This window comes from Ceratina calcarata, unplaced genomic scaffold (genome assembly GCF_001652005.2).
Source record: "Ceratina calcarata isolate Rehan_Ccalc_2016 unplaced genomic scaffold, ASM165200v1 scaffold301.2, whole genome shotgun sequence".
Classification (NCBI taxonomy): domain Eukaryota; kingdom Metazoa; phylum Arthropoda; class Insecta; order Hymenoptera; family Apidae; genus Ceratina; species Ceratina calcarata.
The window spans coordinates 197243-216847 of record NW_017152577.1 but is presented as its reverse complement, the minus strand read 5'-3'; the positions used below and the strand labels follow the sequence as shown (position 1 = coordinate 216847).

The following is a 19605-nucleotide window of genomic DNA, read 5'->3' as shown; positions in this document are numbered from 1 at the left end:
GGTGGTTAAGAAGCTCGGGGGCGCGGGTAATTGAAATCTTCCTTCGAACTCTCGGAGAAGGAAATTAAAAAGGGACGAGGGAATACGGTGATACGCTTGTTTCTTCCTCGCGTTTCGCTACCTGGGAGGCTTTACGATCTTTCATAACAGCGGAGGAGGCTGAACTCCCGAGTACACTGGGAGCTTTAACGTTATTACACCCTGGACCGAATATAAGCCGGGATTCTTCTCCAGTTAAAACCGTAGAGTCTGCTGGGATCGTTTTTCGGGTTTCGATTTCAAGGATATTACAGAATATTTGAGATGGAGGAGGTGGGGGGACAGAGTGGATGAGAGGGAATGGATAAGAACAAGAGATGGGGAGAAGTAGCAGGTAGAGAGACATGAGTAAGAAGACATGTCAAGAAATAGGGTAGAATATAGAACATAATACCGGAAAAGAAGGTCTAAAACGTGTGTGTGAGAGAGATTAGGAAACGGATGAAGATAAAGGACAGATACGAGCTGATATATGAAATAAGAAGAAAAGTAGAATGAAAAAAGATGAGAGAGAGAGAGAGAGAGAGAGGCCGACTGAGACATTAAGAGTTAAAAGTAAAACTAACTATATACGTACGTAGGAATTAAAGTAGATTACGATTCTCAACACGGCTTTGTACTTTGCCTTCAAGAAAAAAGTTCATTGCTCGGAAAATTGTTTCTCTTACGACGATCCGACTTAACATCAATTTTACGATTGTCCCTTGCGCATTCCACTTTGATTCGGTGGCAGACTGGACCTCGTGCGGAATGGAACGTAACGTCGCGGAAGGCGCGAGCTCTCGAAGACGGTAGCTGCACGGAACATCCTGGGAATCTACGAGCGCGCCGGTACGGCCGCAAAAGTTTCAGTTATTTCGACGTGTTCGAGCCCGTGCCACCGGCCGGTGTCGTTTCACGGATGCCTGTACTCGCTAGTCGCGTTTCGGTATTCCGCTGGCAGTTTTGCGGTTCGACTAGGTGACGATGCAGTCGCACCCGGTGCTGGGGACGCGTTTTGCGGGGCTCGCGGTTGTTACGCAGCGCTGCGAATCGCGTTGAATGCTTTGAGATACCGCGCCGCTATGGCGTACCGCAAATACCGTCGTAACCTTTCCATAAATGTAGTGACGGGAGGCCCGCGAGCTGTGCAATGACAACTGCGAATCGTGCTTCTGACAAAAAAACTTGCGTTTTAAATACATATAAAGCCCAACAGCTTCGATATGACGTATAAACGTCGAACAATTTTATTTATTAATATTGACGCTAACAAAAAAGTTTTTATACAGAAATTGTAGGCACTCACGTCTTCTACAAGAAAGATTCTATGAATTTTTCTTCTAATTTAAGTATTTAACGNGCAAATTACTCGTAAACTATTGACGATAGCGAAGAATTTTTACATGGAAATTGTAGATCTCGTCGTCCTCTACAAAATGGTCCTATAAATTTCCTCCTAAGTCCATCCGTTTGGGAGTTATGGGCAAAAAACGAAAATTTCGCGAAATCTGAAGGGGTACCCCTTGGAAAAATCTTGGAAAAATGAAAAATTTTTTTTTGTCAAAATTTCGAGAAATCTTTAAGTAATAACTGTAGGTAATGCTATTTGCTGTAAAAAAAGGTAGTATACAATTTTATTCTATCTTGAATACTTCGGGATTAATCGATTAATTATTTCATTCATCGCCAATTACTCTTTAACGACTGGAATTAAAAGGAAATAAATCCAGAAAATGGAATATGAAACATTACTATAGAAAAACCAAATAAATGAAAAATATAAAATCTAAATGCAACTAATTAATCCTTCTTCACAAAATTGATAAACTACTATATTGATACATGTACAATTTATTGCACAGACATGTTTAATAAAAATGAACAAAATATTGCTTATAGACATTGTTTGCATTTACTTGTACAATTAAATAAATGAAATAAATAATTTCATTAATTCGAGACGGCCTCTTATGCGTGACCTCGTGCGTTTGCGTGGGCAGAGCTGTTAGACTGGCTCAAATTCAACTGTCTTCAATTGACAAAATATTCTGACGTTTAGTCGTGTCACGGGCGGATTCGGGCGATAATATATAGCACTAGTCTACGCGACGATTGAAATTTATTCGACACATTTCCACCGTATTTCTCAGTTTCGCCCGGCGAAATTTCACAACGCGACACCGTACTGCACGTAGCCTCGCATGACGTGGCGAGATATCACGCGAGCACGAAACGAAACGAAACGAAACAAACCGTCGCGTCTCGTCGACTCAAGTCGCGAGCTTTTTCGTCGTCGATTAGCGAACGGTTCCTCGTCGAAAGGTCCTCGTTCCGTGTCGCTATCGGGCAGGAGCGATCCTTCTTCGCGCCGATCTGACAATAAGTACGAGGCATCGCGTGCATCGTGCAATTTTTCTGCAACGAGTCGCAACGCGGTAATTCCGAAGGTCTCCCTGCCAATCGGAACCCGTGTGGCCGCCACTTCCGCGAAGAAATTACCCGCTGCCGTGCCCGGAATGGGAAAACCTACTCAATTCTACGCGATAACCCGTCGCGTTATCGTCACCGCCGCGATTACCGAGCGGTTAACCGATCGGCGGATAGCGAAAATCTGAACCGGTTGCACAGATAAAGGTGAGCGATGTCGCGGAGTCTGACAGAAAATTGCCACATCGCAACGTGCACTTTAATGAACCAGTCCTGCTATCGGTCCACTTATGTACCACCGAGTTGCACGAGACTATACGAATCGTTTCGAGTGGGATTTTAGCGCGTTCCGATATCGATCGCCTCTCCGTTCGTCGAAACACATCGGCCGGGTATTTATGAAAGTCGTCAGCGGGTAATCCGTAGAAGTTAATTATCCGCTGCCATTAATGCGCTCTAACAATGCGTTTAAATCGCGGGGCAAATAAAGTGCCGCGGCTGCTCGTAATTTTGCGCTTAATTAACGTCCCCGGCCCGGGCACGCACCTCCTACAGCCTTCTCCTCCTCCTCCTCCTCCTCCTCCTCCTTCTTCTTCCCCCGGCCGTCTTCGCCGAGGTGCGAATTTCAGGTTAACGGGGACGCGTTTAAACGAGCCGCAATTTGCGCCACGGTCTATCGGAAGCCACCGCGATACCGAGGAAGAGATAAAAGGGGGAAGAAGCCGGTAACTGGGCTGAGCTTTTCTTTTCGGTGAACGGAGTAAAGAGGGCATGCCGCTGCGAAAAGGAACGAGACATCCGGCCCGTTCCGACCCATTGGAGACGTCTCACACAATCCCGTGTGTATATATACGTATATATACCTATATACGTTGGACTAGGTTCCTATTGAGTCGGTCAGCAGCCCGCAGCTGCAATTGAATCGAACGTGCCATAGGGAAGTGCACTTAGCCCGTCTCTCTTGTCTCGTCTCGCTTTCGCCAGGAGGACGACTTCTCGGCGAGCGATGCGAGCAATAACCGTGTCGTCCCCCGGATACGGGGGTCCAGTGCCGAAAGGGAAATTGCCGCCCGACGAGAATTTACTCTTCCCGTCGTCGTATTTCTCCCGACCAGAAACCAATATCGCCCGTCCACTGGGTCAGCGGATCATTCGGGCTAACGGCGGCTCCGTGCCAATCGGCGAATCACGTTCACCGATTCATCAATATGATGTCCCTGACGATTCTTCTATCCATAATTTATGCGAGTCAATTCAATTCTGTTTAAACTGTTCACTTATACGTAAATATTGTAATTTAAATTAATAGGACATTCAGTGTTGTTGCGATGCTTAATTATCATATCATGTTTCACATAATGATTCATGCGATGTTTCATAAAATAGTACGTATACTGATTGCTAGTTTAATCATAATGACCAATAAAATTACGCAGAATGTACTGTAAAAGCTAGGGCAAAATGAACGGGCAGGGTAAGATGGCAGAACATTATTTAAAAAAAGCTATAATTTCAGATTACTCTAAAGCACGTGTTTCGAATATTCTCCCATATTCTGCCACATATGGGACAACAAAATGTGAGAATTATACTGATTCGTAAATCTGTAATTATTTCAATGCCAATTTTATAAAATATCAGATCAGACTCAGGAATGAACTATTAATAAAAATACTGTGAAAAATCTGTTTCATTTCTTTTTAGCTATCTCGTCTTGCCCCACCTTCTCCCACGCTAACGAGTTAGCAAACCAATTTATTATATCATTTGTATTTTCCCTGGAACAAAGGAATTTCATAAAAGAAAGTTGGACGCCATAAATATTAATAGCAGGCCGAATCGAAGTTTGAAAGTTCGATAGGAAAAAGCAACGTAACGGAGGAATCTAACGCGTGGTTCTCGGCGAATTTATTGCCCCGCCGTAGGTACGCGAATTATCAAGTAGAAAAGTTCCGGCGAGTGTCGTAAATTCCAGTATGCTTAGCAGGGGCATTTTATCCGCTGTTCCCGCTCGCATTTTACTACGTGGCAAATCCGATTTACCTAACCAGATTTTAACGTCGGTAATCAGCTTCATTAAAACGCACAGCGATATCCAAACCTACAGATTGGCACGAACAATTCTCGTCCGAAATAATGTCGTTTGTCAAGCTCGTCTCTGTTGAAAAAATGTTTTCTCTAAAAATCGTTGAATCGACGCGACGGACAATTCCTGCGTGGAGTTAAACGCTACCGGAACTGCGTCGCCCCGGACCGAGCTCGGTGAGCGCGCTGACGTATCGAAAGCTCCTCCCGGGCGATAATTCGTGGCGACGCTACCTACTTGTATGAGCACACACGTAGCACCCTAACAAGCGTAAACCACCGAAACACAAGGATGGTCGTGCTTAAGCGGTGTCTACGAGCTGCCTAAAGCATGTGCCGCAAACTTAACCGGGGCTACGAAGTTTCGAGCGAGTCCGCTTGCATAATACGCCGTGCCAGCCGGAAAGAAGGGTGTGTGTACGTACGTACGATAGAGAAAGAGAGAGAGAGAGAGAGAGAGAGAGAGAGAACGACTACACCGGCTCCGATAAAACCTTCGAGCCCTTATCGGAGCAGAGAGGGAGTGGGAAGAAGCCGGAAGTTGCCGTGAGAGAAGCTGTTCGAGTGGCGAACGAGACTCGACGACGGGGGGGTGTGTCTAAGCTGTGTCGGATACGCATTTAAATTTCGCTTAAAGGGTCATTAAGGCCGAATTAGGCGAGCCCGTGGGATCAACCTTCCCGTCCTCCTCCCATCGCCTGCGACGCGAAATGGCCCCGCTAACTTTTGAATAATACTCTCGAGCGTCGTCGTTCAACCTCGGAGCCCTGCTTCCGCTTGCTAGACAAAATCAAATTGACGATAGAGCATGTGCCATGGTGATAACTTGTACTAAACGTATATTACGCGTTAGAGACGTTTGAGTTAAGGGTCGTTCGGAGTTTTCGAAGATTTGCACGCTTCTCGGAAGGGTCGGAACACCGAATTTTGATTTCGAGAGCAAAGAACGATCGCGATTAGCCGTGATAAAATAAAATTCAACGCGGACGACAGGAAAATGTACGGGGACCGCGGGAAAAAATCAGCGTCGGCTATTCGTCAGGGCATTATAAGGTTCGTAAAAGCGGACAAAAGAAAAATTGGCTGGACGAGGCTAACGTCAACGGTGATGAATAACCGCCGCCGGGCATTCCGAATGCTCTCGGCACACTGCATTACACACTGTCACGCGTCCCCCGCGAATAAATCAATCGCGAGAGGGTGACTCTCGCGTTTGATCCCGCGATTTCCCGCCGCGAAATCCGGGAAGCAGCTGCTCACTGCTGACTTAATTAATCAACGTATTGTATAAGACAATAAAATATGTTTTAATAGAAAATTAATTCTCTTCTCTCTTTGACAACGTTTTCCATCATAAACGCAGCGAATTTTATGCATTTAATACCAAAAGTCGAATACGTCTTATAATATTTTTAATAATAAAATGAACGTCTCCCTAAAATAATGTTTTTTAATTGGAACCATAAATGTTTTACTCTGCATCAAAATCCGTAGTCTAATTATAATTCAATTATATCTACTATGTAATTAAATTCTTGGTCAGAGCTTTTGAAAATACGGAAATTAGGGTTGTCAATTTTCAAGAGACGATGCGTTCTCCGAAAAGTTCGTTAGGGGGAACGTCGGAAGAGGCCGAATGCGGACTCGGGAGCCAACGGGTTTAATTGCGTTTCGCGTAGAAACACGGTTAACTGGATGACCAGGTTTAATTACATCGTTCGTGGAGCCCAAAGTGTAAACGCAATAGACGCCAGCCCGGTCCGCGTGCGGTTACGACGCGCGATTGAAGGTTTTATGAAAATCGATTTTCCATAAAGCGACGCGTTTTCCTTGCGCTACATTTCCCACGGAATCTGAAAACGTTGTGCTCGTTTTATGAGAGAGCGAAGCACGAACCCGAGTCAATAACAATATATGCATGGTATTATTTCTTCTGATATTTCCTAACATTCGCAGTAGAATAAATATTCAAATATATTAAATTCTACCGAATATTTGATTATTCCTTAAAAGGCGATAATATTATATGTACCACCCTAAAATCCAAGTATTGGGTTGGCGAGGAAGTAATTTCAGTTCCTGTAACGCTATTTGTGCAAACCGAAATTACGTTCTTGCCAGTCTAATAGTATAACTTGGTAACAGCAAGAATATGAAACCAATTCATGGATCCCAATTGAACAGGAAAAATAAAATAATGTCACTGATCTCATTGAATTACATATCGAAACTAATAAATTCGACAACTATTCAAGTTGCAAGCTAAAATCTGCTCAATGCTTCCTGTTTGAATTGCCGACCATGTACTCAAACCGATCTACTGAATTCTACACTATTAGAAGAGCTTTGGAATATATTCAGCAAGATTTTAATTGTAATTAACATCAGGAAACTGTTGCAAAATTGAAGACACCCAACACTCTGGTACAGAAATCGTAGATTAATTCATATACTTAAAATTCACGGATATTTTATTTGCTATTTTAACCCGAAAGCGATTTATGTATTGGTACATCACGTATTATACTTATTGCATTCGCTAATAACCGGTGGTCGCGACCCAAATGAACCGATTAAAAAGAAGACGTTTGATCACATTTAATGACAAACATTTCGGGTGCTTCGTAGACCGAGAAATTGGTAAAGAGTACGTAGAATATTCTTGAAACTGATTGCTATACATGGCGTATACGTGACTTCAATTCCTGCGACCGAATCGTAATTACCGGCGGCGCCCCTTTAATTGAGACCCAATAGCGTAAATTAAAATATTGCCAGGCGCGAACACGCGGCGTCATTACCACCCGTGTTCTCTACCTCCCGGGCCCACCTCTCCCCCGCTATAATTAAAACGGTAAATTAACGTATTACCTGTGTCGTCCGCGGAAAAACGGGGGTAGGTAACGTCATTAGTGCGTTCGCGCTCGCGTTGTTTGTCCCCCCCTCCCTCCTTCTCCTTCTCTCCCCGTGTCCTCGTCACCTCCGTAACCGATTTTAACCCTGTTATCCATGATATTTTCGATCAACCCCCTCGATAGCGTTCAATTAACTCGGCGTCAGTCAATTTGCTCGAATCCGAGCACAGTTTCAACCCTTCGCTGGAACCTCGGTCACGTCAGCGTGAATCCGTTGCTTAATAATTGAAATTCCGAGTAAAATTCAGGCTCTACATTGATCGGATAAACTGCGGATACCTAAAGATACCCGGCGATTAAAATCGATCCAAGAATTGCACGCCACGGAATTGGAAGTTAAAGTATGTTGGGAAGACCTTCAACTTTCGACCTAAGAGGCTCGCAGAAGAAGGCAGGATCGCGTGATCGCAGGAAGGAATCAGCCCCGATCTCACAAGAGTTTCGATCGCGACTTGCGTCGGCACTCGAAGGACAGATGTTGTCTCGGCTCGTGGCTGGGTCGAAAAGGTAGCGAGAACCGTTGCATAATTTAACTGTTACGTGTACGAACGTGTTTAATGGCTGAGTAGGAGATACGATCGCCAAGTACGAATTCAGACTGGCCTGGTGATAAAAGAGTCGATTTCTTAAAAGAGCAGTTCGTTCTTCGCGTCACGAATTAGACACGGGGAAAAAACGGCGAAGCGCGGCGTAACATTTGCATGATTTAGCTATCAATTTCCTGGTCGATAGTCGCGCTCAATAAAAACCGTCCGATAACAATGACGGTGCATCCGTGTCACGGCGAACGATTAAATTTCATTGGTGAACGTCAATGCCGCGAATCAATTCCTGAAGCACAGCCTCGGCGAAAACAAGTCGCTCCATTTTTCCCTCGGATTCGATAGTGAAACGCGGGTACACAAGTTTCATCGATCCCGACGGTCACAAAACCGAGCAAACACTGTTTCAATTTTAAGACGACGATAAATCGCGGTATTATTTAATATGACGTAAACCCGCTGCGAGCTCTCTATCCTAATAATTTCCTACTGGAGCACGGCAAATTTGTATATTCTATCCGGTATAATCCGGGCTTAAAGTCGGGATATTAAATTTCGGTTGACCCCGATCAGCCGGCGTTGCTCGAAAGGAGTTAATAAACGCGTAATGAGGGCGTTAATAAATAAATAGTCGTGGACGCGGCAGTTTTTCGAGGGTATTTAGGGGCGGATCGGGTCAAGAGGGATTAAACGTGAATTCGGTCGGCAGAAACTCGGGTATCGCGTACGGAGGCGAACGACAATGCATTTTTCTCTTCGACACCCGGACCAGGGGTCCCATCCCTCTCTGTAAACGTTCGCAGTTACGTTGCAATTGCAGCGGGACACGGAGCCAGCCTTGAAAAACTGCCGACCCCGGGAAAACGGTTCCGCGTTTTACAACGGCGGCGCGCGCGGTGAAATAAAAAGTTTTCGCTGTTTTCCCAGCCGGTAGTTAAGGCGGTACGAGGCAACATCGTTCAATTAAATGATCAATCGCAACGTTTCCTGAATCCTATGATTGATAGTCCCACCGATTCCTACAGCCTTCGTCGGTTTCCTGCTAGACGCGGTTTAATTTTTTCCAATAACACCGACGCGTTCTTCGTTTAACCGATTTGAGAGCTCTCTGCACTCCGCGTGTGCGCGTTTAGCCAAAATCGAGAACGCCGAGTCCGAATTGCACTTTATTATATTGTTTTTACTGCACTCGACCGCGTCGAGCTTTTTTCCCCCCATCGAACGCGACCGACTCGAAACGGTTTCGCGTAACGGGCAAAATAAACGATCTGGTTTCCATTCGTTTAAATACGTCCTTCGATATAACCGAATGCCGTTATATGCATTTGCCCGCAGAATTTTTGTTACACGAAACATAACAATCGAGAGGGAGAGTCGTTCAAGTATTATTTCAGCTCGATCGTTCCAGCCAAGTAAATAAGTAAAGGGTTATTTATGTTATAAAATTAATACAGGACCGTTGTCGTTCATCTTACTCTCTCGTCAGCCGGTCAGCCACTTGTGTGCGACCAGTTCGTATAAACGTACACCCTGTATCAGAACGGTATCGCATTAACCACCCTCGTGTAATTAAATTAAAAGGTTAATTACGTTGATATAGTTACAAAACGGTGGAATAATTAATTCATCGGTCGTTCGTCGGCTGTAATTCTCACGACCGAGGTTATAAATTTCGCCGCGTTAAAACTATTAATTCGAAAATGAATGAGACTCTCGGGCGCAGGCGGCTCGCTCCCCGAGTATCAACTTCTACTGACCGACGTAAACCGATCCCTATTAGCAGCTGCAACTCGCAGTCTATCAAAGCATCCTTCCCGTTAACCCAGCAATCTCTCATCCATTCAGGAATGCGGTATAAATTTCAGATTCGTTTAACGGGAATAATTTAAATAACAAATTCATAGCTGATCCCAGCGTTAGGACTCGGTTTCCGCGGCTACGGAATTTCTGATATGATCGTACGCGGAAACGAGAGCGTGACGGTATCTTGGATGTAAACCGGATAAATAAAAATCGTTTGGTTCACGTAAATTATGGCAAATTGATAGTTGCCGAGTTTGTAAATTACATTCGGCCGTGGGGGAGGAAGACAGGGGTGGAGGCCCGTGATTGGCTTCAGCCAACGAACCGTGAACCGTGCCCTTCGCGCATTTCCTGGCTCCGATACATCAAAGGAGTAATGAAATCAACCGTGCCCCACGAGCTATTCCAGAAGATCGATTCCTGACCCGATCGATCCACATCCGCTTTGCAATCTAATATAAGCAGTCGAATCTACACTACTTGTCATAACTAATCAGTCAACAATTTTAAACAATCTACGAATATTCTGTCTTCTAACATTTTTTCTTCTTCTGTTATGAATATTATTTTACAAAAGGACTAGTGAATAAATAAATGAAAATGATGGCAGAGAGCAATGATTTTAAAAATTCCACAGCTAATTTCATGAACTATAATTAAAAACATTGTTGCTTCTAAACGAACTGGTTTCAACTGTGCGGATAGAAGCAGCGTGGCCGAGCTACGTGTCGAACAGGAAATTGGCCGGGGATCGATACGCCAATTAACCAGGTGCGAACGTCTACGAGGAAAAAACGTTCGCGCGATAAACGAGGCATAAACTCAGAGACAACGTCGCAGGGGCAATTAATTCCGAGACGAGGCACGGCTTTGTCTCTAAGTATTCGCTAATTTGAGAGTCGATCGAAAAGCTGCGAGAATCGCGGAGATAGTGCAACGTCTGCGAGTTACGTGGGCAAACGCTCGAGACGCTCAAGAAATGCCAGGTGCATGTGTGCAGCTTCGGGAAGTGAAACAACGGCCCTCACATAAATCGTAGTTTGTATTATAAAAAGTTCGGGAGCATCTGTTACATTTGGTAACTTCGTGTTCTCTGGCAATGGTAACGTTGTTACGTATTGAAGGATACCGTACAGGATTTATCGGTGAGACGCGAGGGGTTGTTTCAATCCCGCGGCTGCCCTTAACCCACCCTTCGCGAGAGGACCTAACCTGCGCAACCGCGTTGCAACTCGCATCCAGCATGGAACGAGGCCATGTGCGCTATTAGATCTAAGGAGGTGCGAGGTGGTGGCTCGGGGGTGGCGAACAGGAAATAAGGTTGGATCGCGAGACGCGGACCAACAGCCGTGAAACGATCGGGACCGATGCAGAGAGACAATGTTTCTCCGGTCCGGTTCCGGACGCTTTCTCTCGCCCCCTTGTATCGTTTGTCCAATCGAGGGAAAAAAGAGTCGTGAGAAAGGGGGATGGGAAGACGGGAGAAGCAACGTGAAACCTTACCAGAAGCCTTGTCCGGCAAATGGGTATCCCGAGTTCCTTCTCTGTGGCCAGGGTGTGGTTCCTTCGCGTACGGGTGGGGCCAGGATCACCCCACGGGATTAAGGACTTTGGACTTGGCTGGATTCGGGAAACTCGCGTCCGTTTTTGTACGCCAGTCTCTGTACGTATGTATGTATGTACGTATGTATGCGTGCGTCGGGGGTTGCACGTACGTGTGGCGTGATCGTCTCTCAGCGAACTTCTGTAAACGCGGGTTAACAGGCCGCGAGTTCGTGTTTCTTGCCAGGTTCGATGTGAACGCGCGTTTCCATAATAAAGGAGGAATCCGTAGGAAAATGGGACGGAGAACAGACCTGTACACGCTCTCTCTCTCCCGACGTGCGTGCGCCCGTGTGTGTCTGACGTACGCGAGTATGCGTGTACCCGAGGAGCGAGGTCGCGATATCGTAGGAGTCTGCACGTGTGCGCGCGGGTGTATATACGCGCGTATGTGTGTGTGTATGTATGTACGGTGTATGCGCGTGTAGAAACGCGATCTGGTTCGCGTCTTGCGCGTCGATCCAATCGTCGGCGGTGTCTGGAGTTTAAGGGGGATCGGAACGAGGATTCGAGGTGTTTTTTTTTTTTTGGATGAGAACAGAAACAGGACGAGGGGGATCGGCCTTACACGCGTCTCCTGCCTTCGCTAGGACATTGTCACTCCCGGTAGGCCGTTGTCACTGTTACACGAGTCAGGTGGCAACGCGGTCCACCCGTGGCAGCCACCTCCGCCTGATTCGCGTGATCTTCGGTACCTGGTCAGGACCCGGCGAGGTCCTCACCAGTGTGAAACCCTTCGTCTCGCACTACTCACACTGCCCGTATTTTCCTCCGCTGATTCTTCTCAGTCACGTGACGCATCGCGCCGCGACATCGTGCGTGCTACCACCCAACGAGCGACTGATCGTGTCACGATCTCGCGTACACCATCGATTCACCTCGCGTTCCGCGAATTTCGTTGGATCCCCCAACGACGCCGCTCGCTAGGGCACCTCGATCATCCACCAACGTGACCGGACACGGAATCCGACGTCGTTACGCGAACTGACTGAACTCGGCCGGGCACCCTGGAATTCTCAGAGGTTCGAGGTCGATACTAGGCACGAAGGCGGTTCTTCTCGTTTCGAGGCTTCAGTTCCGACACCGACACTGATAACTCGCGACGCGACGCATCAAACACGAAATCCAGCCACCGTTCGCAACACCGCGACTGGCGTTTGCTCCAGTTCTTATAATAGTTCCGGCAGCCTGCGCTCCGTGCCTCGCGTTCTTCCGACGATCCCCGCGGGTCAGCGATCGCGTTGCTGCTGCTGCTACTGCTGCTGCTGCTCCTCTCGAGAGAGCTGCGGAGCCACGACTGCGACACGCAACGTCGGTGTAACGAATCGGTCGCGCCGGATGACCGCGCGCTCCCCGATCGACGCGTTTCGAGGCAAGACCCTCTCGCGGTGCCCTCGGATCGTTCGACGCCGATTCACCCCCTTGCGTCGTTGATCGTCGCGAAGCCGGCGAATTTCTCGGAAGAAAAATCGCGAGGAACGCGTTAAACACCGCGAGGGAGTAGTTGGAGGTAAGCCGCTTGGCTGGCGGTGGTGCGCGGCGCCATGACAGTGTCCGCTACTCCGCTACCGCCCCCACCAAACAACCCCCTACAGTCGGCGCACTCTCTCGACGACCCCTCTTCCACCGTTGCGATTCCCCTTCGCAGTCCCCCCGGCACCCCGCCGGGCCAACTTTTGCCTCCACCGCGGCCATGGATCCGTTCCATTCGGCCCGCCGTGCCTCGTCTTTCACCCCCTGGCCGACACCCCCTTGCGTCCCTCGCCCAGCGTCGCGCTGCCTCGGCCCCACCAACGCAATATTGATCGGGCGGAAGGGCGGCATCCAAGCTCGTAACGACTTTCAGTGGTGCCCTGGCCACGTCCCTCGTGTCATCTGCCTCCCTTCTCTCTCTCTCTCTCTCTGTCTCTCTTGTTCTCTCCTCGCCCTCGTTTGATTTTTTTTTCCCACGCCACCCGGTCTCTTCAGGGATTTCTCGCGTTTCGTTTCGCGAAACAGATTCTTAAGGGATGTTCGTCCTTTTTTCTTCCCGAGCCGCGCCGCGTCGCCCGGACGTTTTTCACGGCCCGCACGTGGTGCGTCGCGTGCACTCGACACGCCGCTAGTCGGACGACCGGCTCTTATTCCACCTCACGCGAAACTCGTCCTCCCGTCTTTCGCTATTCTTGTTGAGCAAACAGATAACACCGGTTTCGCGCCGCTGCCCCCGTTACCATTTGAGTCAATCCCCTCTCGCTTTAAGAGATAGAGATACCGCAACGTTCGAGTCCGATGCTGTTTTTAAGTTTGACTTTGAATCAAATATTTGAGCGCACCTTACCTCGTTTACACTACCAGCGGCCGATTGTTGCGAACCGACTGCCGGGGATCAGCGCCGCGTGAAATTTAATTAACCACGCAGACGTTCCTCTACGGCGAGTCTCTTTTTAAATCATGCTTTTTTTTTAGAACGTACGCTGAAAGCTCCGCTGGCAATTAAAACAGCAGGAAGGGCTTTCGAGTCACGGAAGATTGAAGCATCTTTTCTCTTTACACAGAATCCTATTTCCGTTTACTCGAATCATAGATGAAGTCGTAGCGCGTCTTAGAATTAGTTTGTATCTATACATGTATGTGCGTAAGTATGGGCGTTAATAGTTCAGCCGGGCGACTTTTCGGATCAAAGGGACTGCTCGGAATTTCACGGTTCATCGCAGCAACGTTAATGAACGCGTCTGTCGTTCATAACCGGATATCCACGCGAGCGCGTTCCCAGAAACTTTTTGGATATTCCGTCGTGCGCGCGCAGGGGCCATCGTCGGTGGCTGGAATCGTCTCGAGCCAACGCGAAGAATCGAAAACTTTTCGGTGAGGTCGGAGGAAAATTTCACGCCTCGTTGCTCCTGCTTTTCCCCTCCCCGTCGCTGTCCTACCTGACTTTCCCCGCTACTTTCAACCGGCTGCGAAACGCGTGAAACTTCGCGATTACTCTAACGTTCGCGGAGGCCTTAACCCTTTCCCAGCCCCGGCTGAAAGAGACTTAAGCCGAGAATTATGTACTCCGTAACTCATTCCACGTTTCGCATTATTTTCCGTCACATTTGTCGTCGTACAGGCTTTATGTTTATCATACGACTAATGAATCCGTCCTGTTTATTATAAATGAACAGCGTAATGTATCATCGAATGATAAATATTCTACAGAAATGGCGGCACGCTTGTCCATTTTTGTCTTCAATTATGAGAACACCTTTGTTGATGTTCGAACAGATGTGTACGTATAAATCCGCAGTTGAAAAATATGGAAACGAAAGGGATAAGAGGTGGCTCTCGAGCGAGAAAAAAGTGGAATCGGTTTAATTCTCCTTCTGTTTGGTCATCGAATCGCGTATTCGCCATTAATTTGTCGAACGCAGCTACGGTGCCTTGGCGATCCCTAAATAACGAGCAAACGCATTGTCCCGGACCCGGTATCTAACGCCGCGCAGGAAAATCTCGTAAAAAACGTTGCGTTCATGCATATGCAGGCGTCATAAATTTATCGCGTTCCCGTTCGTCCCGTATCTTTATTCAGCTTCCAACTGTATCCCGTCTCCGCCGCTATTCTTTTTACCTTGTTGCGACGCGAGAGGAAACGAAAACGACGAAAAGGGAATATAAACGAACCGCGGCGTAACGAGTGCAAAATACGAGGGACGGCAGGGAAAAGGTGAAGGGATGAGGACGAACGCGCGTTCCCGAAAATCCTGGATATTCGGAACCTCGGTACCAACGTTTTCATTCGAACTGTTTATCCCGTTTTCATGGAGCGCGCCGATTTCGCGGCTCGACGACCGACGCGATTATTAAGGGTGACTTACCCCGCGAGTGCGCTCGGCCGGATCCAGAAGGACGCCTTGGGATCTGGAACAAGAAGAAACAACGGTTAGTTCCGGCGGTTACGATACAGGCTGGTGAAACTTTCGCAATTTACAGCCGAGGGAAAATTCCCGTAAGAGCGATCGCGTGGCCGAAGAACGGGGGCGTCAACGAGGAAACGTATGAAAAAAAGAAAGGGACGAAGAAGACAGGAGGGAAACGGAGGGAGGGAGGGAGGGGGGGAACCCGAAGTCCCTGGGGGAGCTCGAAAATCCTATTGTATCCGGGTTTAATCTACGAGCGACGTCCACGGCTACGGCGAGACGTCCTGCTACAGTCAGAAGGAGATAATAGAGGCCGGCCGGAAGGCCATCGACCGATCTCTAATCGACGTGTCGCGAGATAACCGGCGGAATTTCTTGCCACGAGATTCCGGGCCTGGTGATCATCGAAATCCCCCGGGCACGGAACGCGCGCTTCCCCTCTGCTCGGGAATCGAACTTCGTATTAAACGCGATCCTCCTCGAATCCGACTTTCAAATATCAGGATTCTTACATAATGTGCTTGATCAAATGTCTGGTACCAATATTTAAACTGGTTCTATCGGGATCCAAGATATTGCTGATCGTAATCAAATAGCGAAGACTCAATGGTGTACAGTGACAAATTGAAAATTAGATATAAAATTGAGATAGCATAAAATGTAGAATGAAGAATAATAACTGAGAGTGATGTATTGTAGGTGAAGTGGACGGTCAAGAATAATTCATTTGGAGAAAAGGGTAATGACGTACTTGGTATTCGTTATATGCACACCTAGAGAAAATATTCACCTTAGGTCATAGGTCAAGGGAGTAGGGATACTCTTTATGATACGTAAAGAGTCATGAGAATTTATGTTGAACTGTCACGATGGCCTGTGTATGAATTTTATAATATGAAAACCAGATTGTAGAACAATACTTAAAAATTGGTCTAACGAGAAATCAATAAAAATTTACAGAATAGGAAAATGGCAAAGAGGTCATTAATATTAAATAGGGGTCCAATATAAGAATCCTGAGGGATTAAAATTTTTAACATGAATAGGTGTTTAATAAATATTTTACTATTTACAGTCTATCAGTAAGAGAACAATTTTAATTTTATAAATTACAGTAATGTACATATGTCAAGCCAAGATTTTGGATATTTTTAATACACCCGTTGACTCGACTTCAGAATTTCGCCAGGACCACCTGAACGGAGAAAATTGAATTTCTCTGGACAATATACAACCATTGAAAGATAGTCTATTTTTTTTATGACGAACCGCTCATCGCCGGAGGTCTGCAGTTGTTATTGCGCGAAACCGTGAATTATGGCTTCCTAGGAAATTGGGTTGGTTGACGTTAATGCGATGTTCGCGGCTCAACCAGCCGGCAGGCAGGCAGCTCTGTCGCAGGGACGCGTTTCCGGCAAGGACACCAGCCATAAATTGCTAAATACCCGCACTTAAAACGAGCCAACCGGCGCTAACCGGAAACGCGACGATCCTCGAGATGATCGCGGCAGCGCGATGCCGCGTCTGTTAACCGACGCCACGAATTAACTCCGCGGCGACGACTAGAATAAAAATCGTATAAATAAAGATCTATTTGCGTGAAAATGCTGGGTTATATATAAGCCGGTGGCGCGGATCGATAGTTTTGCAGAGTTTGATATAAATGTCGTGGCGGTGTTTTTCCCGAGCAAGCGAGGGAGGAAGGGAGGGAGTCCTCGACCTCTCAGGAACGAGCACAGCGAAGCACCGTGTCGTGTCGTGCACCGAATAAATACGACGACGCCGATATCCGCCAATAAAACGCGACGTGCCATAAATCTACATAAAATCGTACCGATTGAGAACCGGTTGGTAACGCGATCCGGTGTATTAAATTTTCAACCCGAACGACCCCGTTGCCATCGTTTGACCATTAGCCGTCCGTCGTAATTTAACGAAGACGGAGAGCGGTCTCTCGCCCCATCAACCATCAATCTGTTCGCGGCCCATTAAAACTAAATAAATTTCTGAGGGTTCCCGGCGGCGCGTCGTTCATCCACCCCTCGACGCGTTTCGTTAACCCCTCTTAAGATTCTTGAAATCTACCTCGATTCAAATAGCATTGTATCCAGTTGGCAAATAAGTTCGTTCGGTTTAAGTAGATTAATTCAACCGATGTCAGGGCATCCATCCCAATCGGTGCGAGAGATCGGTGGTGGTACGACACTCAATACATCCCAAGAAATTGTGTTTCATTCTTCCCTAAAGAACGAACTCACCACCCGAATACAATACGAAGAAAAGTTCTCTGACATTCGTCTGCTCGGGCATTTGCTCGAGTCAAGATTCAAGATCGAAGAAGTTCCGGGTCTTTTACCTCGGTCTAAAGATACGTCAGAGTGGCTCTAATTTTATTCGCAGTTAACTGGTACCTAGTTAGGCGAGTGAAACATCGTGTCGATACGAGCAGACGCGACGTGCTGGCTGATGATCGGGCGGCGGCAGCTCTAATTTTAGATAAATCCATCCAGCAGGCGAACCAAGCCGGTACACGCCCACGTACATGCGTGTGTGTGTGTGTGTGTTACGCACACCACGGCCCCGCGAAATGCACGTCGGTCATCTAATAATGCACGCGAAGGTGCGCGCGTACATGCAGCTCCGCTGCCGGGCTTTACTCGCCGCGCGTACGTCCACCGCACGGTTGTGTGTGCCGGCCCGTGTACGAGCATCGAATTGCTCGCCAGGAAATCGATGTCCCTCTGGACGGTACCAGCCCGGTACCAACCGCCCTAGGCTAGCTTTTCCACGTCCAAAGGCGTACGCGCGTTCCAGCTCCAACAAACCGCCGCCGCCGCCGCCGCCACCCTTACTACCGCCCTTGCTGCTTTTCCCGAATAATTCTACGGTTCGACGATTTTCAACGATCGTCCCGTGTATCCCCAGGAGGCGGCCCTTGTTTTCTGGCGGCGATCCACTGCCCGACCAGTCTTTTACACTTTCACGGTATCATCCCTTATACCGATGCAGCTAAATAACGAGCCAAATCCTATTTTCGAATGCCGTCTCTACGACCAGCAACAGTTCCGCGTCAGTAAACCCTTTACCGTTCGCGATATCCCCTCGGTATGAAAACTTATAAATATTGCACGGTGGCAAAAGCCTGGAACAAAATGGGAATAGTACATTACCGTGCGATACTCGATGGAAAACCGAATGGGAAACTGCCTCGTATCTGGCCTCTCGTAAACAGAAATATGCAAATCCTGCGGGCGCGGTAACCTTGTTCACTATCGTGCACGCGTTCGCAACCGGCGGATGCTTGGAGAGTCAGCCGAGTGTGGCTTTATACGCGGATGCGGGGGGGACAGGTAGCCCGGCTTGCCAAAATATTGTTTCGCGTCCTTCGCCCGTGGGGAGCAAACGCGCCGAAGAGATTGTTCGCGACGCCAGCTGCGTTGCGAGGAACAATCCGTGCCACGGAACTCGAGGAATCGAGCGGCTTCACGTGATCGAAAGGTAGTCCGACCAAATCCAGATTTATTCCCGGCGTTGCGCGTTCCCGATAATTTTGTTTACTCGATTCGTTCGCCAGTTTTCGCGGCGCACGGTCTGACCGTAGAAAACGTCTACGCCTCTGCCGCTGCGGTATTTCAAGAACGACGTGTTCGACGTAGGGAAATAAAAAGATAAATTTAACCGGTTGGTAGGACGTCAGTAAAACAATAAAAGAAACGTTGCGTAACACTTTTACTCGCTGGCCTCCTAGTTTAAAATTGAGGACTGCGAATCGTGAATCGGGGGATTCATCGATCGATCGATCGATCGGTCGATCGACGTGCGCGTGGTAGCATGGATTGATCCGAGGGTGGCGCGGTGCGGACTGAATCGAAGATCGGTGAAATTGTTCGAGAGCGGAAGGAAGCTCGATAACGAAGGCGAAGAGGGAACCGTGGCGTGGGTGGGAAAAAGAGGCCGCGCTCGGCTTGAATGAACGTTTCATTTCGACGCCCGACGTGGCCGGAAATGGGAAATGGAGCTCGAGGCCAACGAGATCAGTGAAATGCAAATGAATGGCCGCTACCATCCATCGCGCCCTTCCCCGCGTACCACCCCCGCGCACCCTTCTTCGTGTATGTACCTCTCATCGGGGCTGCGGACGCAAACCGAGAGTCGTTCGTGCGGCTCGATGCTCGGCCCGTGTGCCACTGAGAAAAGTGCGACCACCACGCAGCCTCGGCGCGCAACCCGGTTCAACTGCACCGACGCGTAGCGTCGCGGCGCGTATAAGCCACGCATATGACGCCGCGCGGCCGAATATCCACGCGCAAATTAATAAATACCTCGAGC

General features: G+C 47.9%; 1 protein-coding gene across 13 annotated transcripts in view; it reads right to left on the bottom strand.

The window, feature by feature from the left end:
- The window catches only part of LOC108624175 (protein turtle), an 80466-nt gene extending 67518 nt beyond the window's left edge, over window positions 1-12948 (bottom strand). For 8 of the 13 annotated variants that reach the window (XM_026812903.1, XM_026812912.1, XM_026812909.1 and 5 more), the window contains exon 1: window positions 11297-12947. The gene's annotated coding sequence lies outside the window, so the exon portion shown is untranslated. Of the gene's footprint in view, window positions 1-11296 lie in introns of all 13 variants that reach the window. The other 5 variants (XM_026812907.1, XM_026812918.1, XM_026812910.1 and 2 more) reach the window with 3 other exon arrangements.
- Window positions 12949-19605: the final 6657 nt, after the last annotated feature.